This window comes from Sciurus vulgaris, assembly GCF_902686455.1.
Source record: "Sciurus vulgaris genome assembly, chromosome: 16".
Taxonomy (NCBI): Eukaryota; Metazoa; Chordata; class Mammalia; order Rodentia; family Sciuridae; genus Sciurus; species Sciurus vulgaris.
In genome coordinates this window covers 9,414,424-9,422,668 of record NC_136477.1, presented here as the reverse complement: position 1 = coordinate 9,422,668, position 8,245 = coordinate 9,414,424, and positions in this window count along the sequence as shown.

The window sequence follows — 8,245 nt, the reverse complement described above, 5'->3', positions numbered from 1 at the left end:
TAGTCAAAGATGGGAAACCACAGGAAAACACTGTACCAACCTAAAACAGAAGGGTCAACCCTGCTTTGGTATCCTTTGATGATGGGTAAGGACAAGCTATTGATTCCTGGGATCTAAGACAGACACAATATCTGCCAGTTTCATTTTCATTCCATATAAGGAAGGGGGAATTGTTGGGGGCTATGCCATATGGACTATGCCAAGATGGCGCCTGGCAGCCAGCCAGAAGTTGTTTTGATGACATCTGCGGTGAGGAAGCCGGTTAGCATAAGCACACCCAGGTGGTTTGTCATTGGCCGTATTCAATTAAGTCCATGCACATAACGCGTGCACAGGTGTTCCCGAGTGCTCCTGATCGTGCCTACTTGTTTTGACCTTTACCATGATTAGACAGCTAGCTCCTCACCTAATCTTCGCATAATTGGTATCAGCCCTACCCTTCACCTCCTGGAGGGGATATAAACCAGCTCTCCTCGAGCGACAGGGTTCCCAAGTTTCCTAAATCTATAAAAAACCATTCCAAATTCAAGAGGCTTGCTACTTGTTTGTCTCCCATGCCAAATTGACTCTGCTGGATGGCGTCAAGGATGTTCACAGATTGACAAGTGGTTGGGAGACGGGAAAAATGACTGCACCAGAAAGGGCGGGGGAGCAGCTTTATGCATTACAATCCCCCGTTTCTGTTTTTATAAGAAAATATTTTGCTCTCAAGTTCTTTCCAAAGACTTCTCTCTCCTTCCTGCCTAAGTGACTGGAGCTGGTTTTGCAGGTGAGATGTAAAAAGTCCATTCTCCTTCCAGACTTCCAAAGGCAGATGGTTTTCATGGACTTAATTTCCTTTGTTTGACTGATTCCTATTTCTACACTAACTTCCTGTCTCCAATTCTGACTTTATTTACCCCTCTAATTCTAGGAACTCCTTCATTGCTGTAGGGAGAGGGGGTGATGACCGATCTGGCTTCTTCAAGCCAGAAAGGGGCAGCGTGGGGCAAGCAGTTTGGAGTTCCCTTTTTAGAAATCGGGTCAATTGAGGGGGTCCATGGTAGAAGTCCAGTTGGGAAGAGCAGGTTGTAAAGGCATCTGGGGATGGGTGCTTCTATGAGAGAAGAACAAAAAGACATGAGTACTGAAATGAGATTGATAGAATATAAATGTTGCAGAATCTGGAACATGCCAATGAATATCACGAAGATAAAAGAAATCAATAATTCCTCACCAGGAGGTGGAAGAACTGAGAAGTTGTTCCCATAACAAGGCCTAGCAAAGGCTGGAGAGGACAAGGCCTTTATTTGGGAACTTTAACATTGTTCAGGTTATCAGGAATGTAAACACAAGATTTAGTAGAGATCTCTATACTTCTGTTTCTAGCAAACATAGATTAAGCCTACCTGTGTCTGTAGGCTTTAAACTGACTAAAACTTCTGACTCTGGCAGTTTCTCTTGATAGTTATCAGGCACATTTGCCTAAGAATCTCTTTTGTAGCTTTTAGTCTTTATTTTAGTGGGCTAACACAAGTGTACTTAAGTTACATTTAAGTATTATTTCTTTTAAATGCCCAAGAATGGCTATAGTTTGGTTTAATTGTTTTGCTAGGTGTTTAAGATCAAGTTGGTCAAAGTGACATGTTCCTGTCTGTTAAAGAGTCAGCTGAGTTTCCACAGGGGTCACTCATAGAGAAATTAAGAGCAGCTTCTTAGCTCCATTAGTGCCATTGGTTAGGCAGGGTCTCCTAAATGAGGTGGCTTCCCTTGAAAGCACCAGGAATGTCTCCCTTTTTATCTAATTGGGGTTTCCTTGACCCTCCTCTGCAGCAAGTGCACTGAGTGGCTTTTCCTCTAGTTGCCTCATCAATCTCCTTGATCAGGAGGTTCTGTGACCCAGAGTTGCAAACCTCCTAAAAGAAGTCCTCTTGTTCCCTGGGTTCAGGCTGACTTTGAGGGCAAGACCCAAATATGGACTTTTCTTGACCTCTGTATTTAATCTCAATCCCTAGGTTTGATCTTAACCATCAAGCAAGTCAACCTCATCAGTCATAAAGCAAAAGTACTGGGCTTTAAGTTCAATGTCTATGACTTTACAGTTATTTACCCCCTTTTATCTAATTAGGGTTTCCATTATCTGTCCTATAGGTGATGGCTTCTATTCCAAGTTAATTTATGGTGTTTGCTCTTGAAGCAGTACTTCTGCAAAATATTGATCAGGCAATTATTAGAGTTTACAAGGAAAATACAAAATGGAATCAGCAACAGTAAAACATTCAGTTTGCGCAATAGCTATCTTGAATTTTGGCTGAGTTCCCATTTGAGATCACAGTAATCTTTACAACAAACATCAAACTTTTGAACACAACTTTAAATGAGTTAAAGTGTGGATCACTTTGGAGCCATTCTGAAGTGCAGCAGGGTTGTGAGGCAGAGCCTTATCTCAGGTAAGGTGGGGCTTTTCACAAATCTTAGATAAAATGTTCTAATCCTGAAGCTAATTTTTCCTCTTTTGCCATGACCAGCATGACCAAATTCTCAAGTTCAATGAGGGGCAAAGGAGTATTAGAAAATAAAGGTTTATAAACACAGATTTTGACAATTAAGCTGAGATCAGATGGAGCTCTGTTCTCTGATGGAAATGCAGATCTAAAGAGTTATGTCAGCAATCTTTATAAATGTGCAATGTTAGGTTCCAAAGTTACTGTAAGGTGGGCAGGAAGCAGAGAAGGGGGCTGATGAAACACTGGTTACCTAGCAAAAGAATTCCTTCCTGCCCAAGTGCTGTGTGCCTGATATCAATGTACTGCCATGCAGTTAGGCATCTTGTGCCCCTGCACAGGAGCACTGCCAGGCACCAGGCATGCTACAGCCATGAGGTCATCAGAGACCCCAATCTCAGTCCCTGTTGTCCCATTTTTGCTACTGTGCATTACACTCTTTCTTAAATGTCATTTTAAGAAGTTTACATATATTGACTCCTGAGTCTATATGAACATTACTTAACACAATTTAACATTATATCTAAAACATGAATTAAAGAAAGGCTGAGAGAGCTTTTAAGATTCCTTTTGTGTGGCAAAGTGGTAAAATGCTTTCATGCTTAACCTTTAAACAAATCATGCTCTCAATAACTTTTAGAAAAACATTTAACAAATTTTACATATACCCTATTGATGACAGGCCCTATAATAGAACATTAAATGATAGGTTTACCATTACAGACAAGTTTAATTTGGAGAATAGCAGCTTGATAAATTTTCTGCTTTAAAGGCTTGTATACCTGGAAAATATGAACACATTTAATATATAAAGAATAATGTTTTTAAGTATGTTAGTCCATGAAATAACTTTGTAAATAAATTAGATATCTCTAACAAACATGTTTGAGTAATCCCATACATGTCAACTCTAATTCACTCATCTTATTGTAAAACAAACCAAGATATCAGACAAGTATAAAAAAACAAGATGTCAGACAAGTGTAAACAGTATTTGCCGTCTCTTTCCTGTTGAAGAAAAGTCCTAGAAAAACTGATGTTAGACATTTTATAAACATCAATATTTTATTAGTGTGACCACCTAGAGACTTGTGAGTTAATTTTAAAGACATTTTACTTCTATTAGTTTGCCCAATTTAAATTTAACCTCTTTAAATCAGGTGAATTAAAAATATTTGGATCCATTTTTAAATTTTTAATTTTTATGCATGCTTATATTTAACACAAAAGCAAAGGCCTTGTAATATTTATCTCCATTGCAATGTAATGGATGTTCAAAAATAACTCTAGAGTTGGATAAAAAGAATTGATCAAAAATTATTAACCTAGGTATATAGGATCAAAATTGTGAGCTCAAAAATATAGCATTTAAGAAAAACAAAAGTCCTAGAAAAAAAATGATAATGGTCATTAATTATAGCTTGAGAAAATGAGAAAGAGAAGAGGTGAAAGGGAGAAAAGTATTCTCAGTTGTAACCCAGGAGAAATTTAAAATGGACACTTTTTTTCTTACATTTGAGACTGGTTTCCCACTGTAACTTCCTCCATTTACATTTCAATGTAAGCCTGAATCTGAATCTGAATTCAATGAGATCTGAATCTGAAAGGGGCTAAAATGTTCTAGCAAAAACTTGATGCTTAGGTCCTTTTAACTCTTTTTCCTGGTTAGTAATTAATTTAGGTTTGGATGCAGAAAATTGTCAAACAATTATCTCCCACTACTTGTGGGGAATGGGACTGCTTATATTACATGGGGAGGCAGGGGAAGACGGAGAAGCAGGGTCTGTAGGCGCTTCAGCCTGCAGAAAGAGTCAAGAAGCAAGAAAGAAGAGAGTTGCAGATAAGGAATCCCTTTCCATCTGCCCACTTGCTCACGGAAGCTGTGTGCCATTACACAGAAGGATTTTGATGGCTTTAAGTCAGGGGTCAGGTGAAGGGTTCCCAGGGTTCAATCTGCCAGATTGGAGGACCCAGATTCCATGGTGGGGACTGATACAGCCGAGTCTGTGGCCAGGGGCCAGAGTACTGGGCTGCAGATGAGGGGTAGCACATTGATTGTGTCGTCACACAAGCACCAATGTGTGTGCCAGGCAAAGGCCGAGAAGGGTTTGAAGACCTGATATCCTGGTTTTCAAGTACGAGAGTGCGAGCGTGAGATGAGCCTCAACCCTGAGAATCTCCACCATAGAATCAGGAATCCACCCGGCAGATAAGACCGACTATAGGGGCCAGCCGTAACTATAAAAGTTGTGGCTGGGTGTACCCCCACCCCTCAGCTGCCTTGAGGGTCCCAGATAAATCGGCCTAGGGGAACTGGCCCAGAGGACTCACCAACCTGAAGTCCAGTGATGAATACAGAGCAGAGCGTCCAGGGGCAGAATGGAAGGTGGGGCCATGTCTGGGGGCACTGGGGCTTAGATGGGGCTCCACTCGCTTAAGAGACAGTGGAAGATCCCATCCCAAGTCATGGCACCAATGTAAGGAAATCCCACAAAACCATGCCAGACACAGGAAATCACATAAGGGAATTTATTAAGCAAACAGAGTGTCTCCATGCAGGATAAGAGAGAAAATGAGAGGAAAAGAGAATGGAAAGAGAAAGGGTGCACGCTAGAGAGAGTGAAAAGCAAGGCAGAGGAAAAGCAAGTGTGTAGGAGAGAAAAGCAAGAAGGGAAAGATGGCGGTTAAATTCTGCTGGGATAACAGGGGACCAATGACGGAGAAGGATACTTGCAAGCTGAATGATGAACCAATAGCTAGCTAGGATGTTCACAGATTGACAAGTGGTTGGGAGGTGGGGAAAATGGCTGCACCAGAAAGGGCAGGGGAGCAGCTTTATACATTACAATGATAAGTATAAAATGACCAAGACAGGTGCAGAGCTCACAAATTCAGCCAAGCCTTTCTTCAGCAGCGGAGTCAGGCATCGGATGGGAACACTTTCTGGGTAATAAATGGTTCCTGATTACAGGAGGGGTTTGGGTTTATACAGGTTACACACCAGGAGGTGACAGCTACCTAAGATTTTAGCAGGATGTGAGCATTCAAGCATAAGGTTGCAAAAACTAGAAATTTGTTTTTACTTAGCTGTGTTTTTACCAGGCAAGGATGGAGGGTCCAGATTTAGCATCCCTTGCTTAACTCTTCCTCCAGGGTCCACTGTACTGTCACTGAGAAAGGACATATTGGGAATGGATCAAAGCTTATCCTCTTTCCAGGGATTGTCTTGTCACTGGGAAAGGAAGAGCTGGTAAAGGATCAATGCCACCAATATTTTCCTTTTTCCTCCCCCGCTCTTCCCAGGCCACACTGTTTTGGGGGTTATCATTTCCATAACCTTCAGTGATGGGTACAGAGTTTTTTGATATGATCATTCCACATTGTTACATGTTTAAAATGTCCCAGTGTTACCATTGGGGTGTCCAGTTGTGTTGCAGAAAACAGATGGTTGATAATCTGCAAATAGCACTTTGAGAACTCCGAACTTCATTTTACACCAGTGCACGCACAGGAAAACAAATTCTGAGCCCTGATCCACAGTTTCTCTCAACATTTATAGGTTATTTGGTGTCATCTTAGACCCATCCTACCACTGGGATTTTCTCTTTTTTTAAAAAACAAATCCTAATCTACCCTGCAGCTGAAGGCCTTATGCAGGGTTGCTAACATAAAGCATGCTCAGGGAAACAGATAAGAAGAAAGGGCTCTTTGCACAGTAATCTGTTACCTTTCAAGGAGTAGTCAGACTCCTAGGGCAGCCATTTACAATCCAAAGGGAAGGGACCCAAGGTGAATTAGGCTTCCTGGAGAAATGTTGAGAGAGGGGAAGGGAACTGACCCTTTCCCCAGGCATGGATTTCTTACCATAACCTTTTTATAATTTCATTTCACAACCAGATCTGTTTTTGCCATCACAGTTTGGTTCCAGATTCTTGATGTCCCACACAAAGAATTGAGCAAGACCCACACACATAACAGGCAAAGTCCAAATTCACTGAAAGCAAAGGTGAGAGTAGATGGGACTCACTAGGACAGAGCAGAGTGGACTGAGTGAGAGACATGCTCACAGTCAGAATGCCTGGAAATCAGTGTCTTATGTGCTGAGCTATAAGATGTTCTCTTTCCCATAGGGCTTGGGTGGAAGCCCTTACTCCATTTGCTCCCACTGCGTGCCTTATGATACCTGATTAGGATAGTGTCTAATTTCCCCCCATCAGTTACTTTTAGGAAACTAATTAGAATACTACCCTCTTTACTGACATTGATTATTTAAAACTACCTAACCTGTGGCATGAATTATCATGGTGATAAGTCTTTAGTGACAGGAGTTGTCATGGTAATGGGACTTCTGGTCAACAGATGCAATCATCTCCCCATCTTGTCCTCCTGTGGAACATTTCTTATGTCCTGTCTCCGCCATCTTGGCATCCATGAACTCTTACCTAAGAACACTGTGCAGCATACATATGTCAATTTTTTTAAAAATTGTAACAACTTATAAAGATAAATCTTTAATGACATGTATGTTATAGTTGTTTGAATTTAGCAGTTGATACATGTTCAGGTTTTCTATTTATCATCTACACTTGTGGAGAAATATAAAAATCAGTTACTATAAGCCATATCCTCATTATGAAGATACGCACTGAAGTGCATATCCTTGAAGTACATCTTGTCATTCCATGATAGCTCAAAAAGAAATTTCACCACCTTATAAAAAGACTAATATGCCCAATTGGCTCCACTGGACAGAACAGACCCTGAACTTTCATCTCTCCACCTCTTTGTGTTCATATTTCCTACAGGAAATAGGGATAATAACACTCATATCAAGGACATGTGTAGCATCTAATGCAACTTTGAACCTTAAAAATGAAGTGTTCATTTTTTAATGCACAATTCAATCATTGTGGAAATAGGCAGTTTATCAATGAACAGTCAAAATCTCTTACCTAAGATCAAGAGAATGTGGAATACCTGGGAAACTTCAAATGGATCTGACCCCAAGCAATGCAGTTTTTTCTCTGTCCTTTACATTTTATGTTCATAAAATTCTCCTTCATGACTTTTGAATAATTTAACATTGTTGAATTTTAAAAATAATGAGTTTCTTGTTTCCATGGCATAGGAACAATTAATACTATTTTCTCTCATCTCTGTTCCTCTGAGACATGCCTACATAGAGGAAAGTACAGGCATGACTGGCCCCAAGGTGGGTAGCCATACCCCATGCTCTATTTCTCTGAAGGAAGGAAGGCTCTACCAGTATTTAACAGAGATTTTAATTCTTATTGTCTGTAGTGTGCTAAATAAGGCATAGGCTTTGGGAAAACAAAATAACAAACTATAATTTTTCCCCAAACATTCAGCACTACTCTCAGAAGGACAAAAATGCAATGTCCTATAAGGAACTGGGAAAGCTTTAACTTGAGATGAGAGGATATTTAAGTCAAGAAACACAGTGATTAGCCTAAGTCTTGATGGCAATAATAATATGTCATATTTCCCTATTATGTGAAGTATCGATTTTCAATCTCCTTTTGAGATTCAAGGAGAAGAATGGAGAGAACTCCTAAGGTGTTCTGAACTAGGGACAAAAGAGAGAATTGCATTGTCAGGATGAATTATTATGCATTTACACTGTCTGTGATCTTTGCCTGCCACCTGCAGTCATTCATTCTCCATCAGAGGCAGCAAGTGTCAACTACCATGCTGTCCTGTTATCTACAGGAACCTCAAAAGGAAACAACAGAGTGAACAAG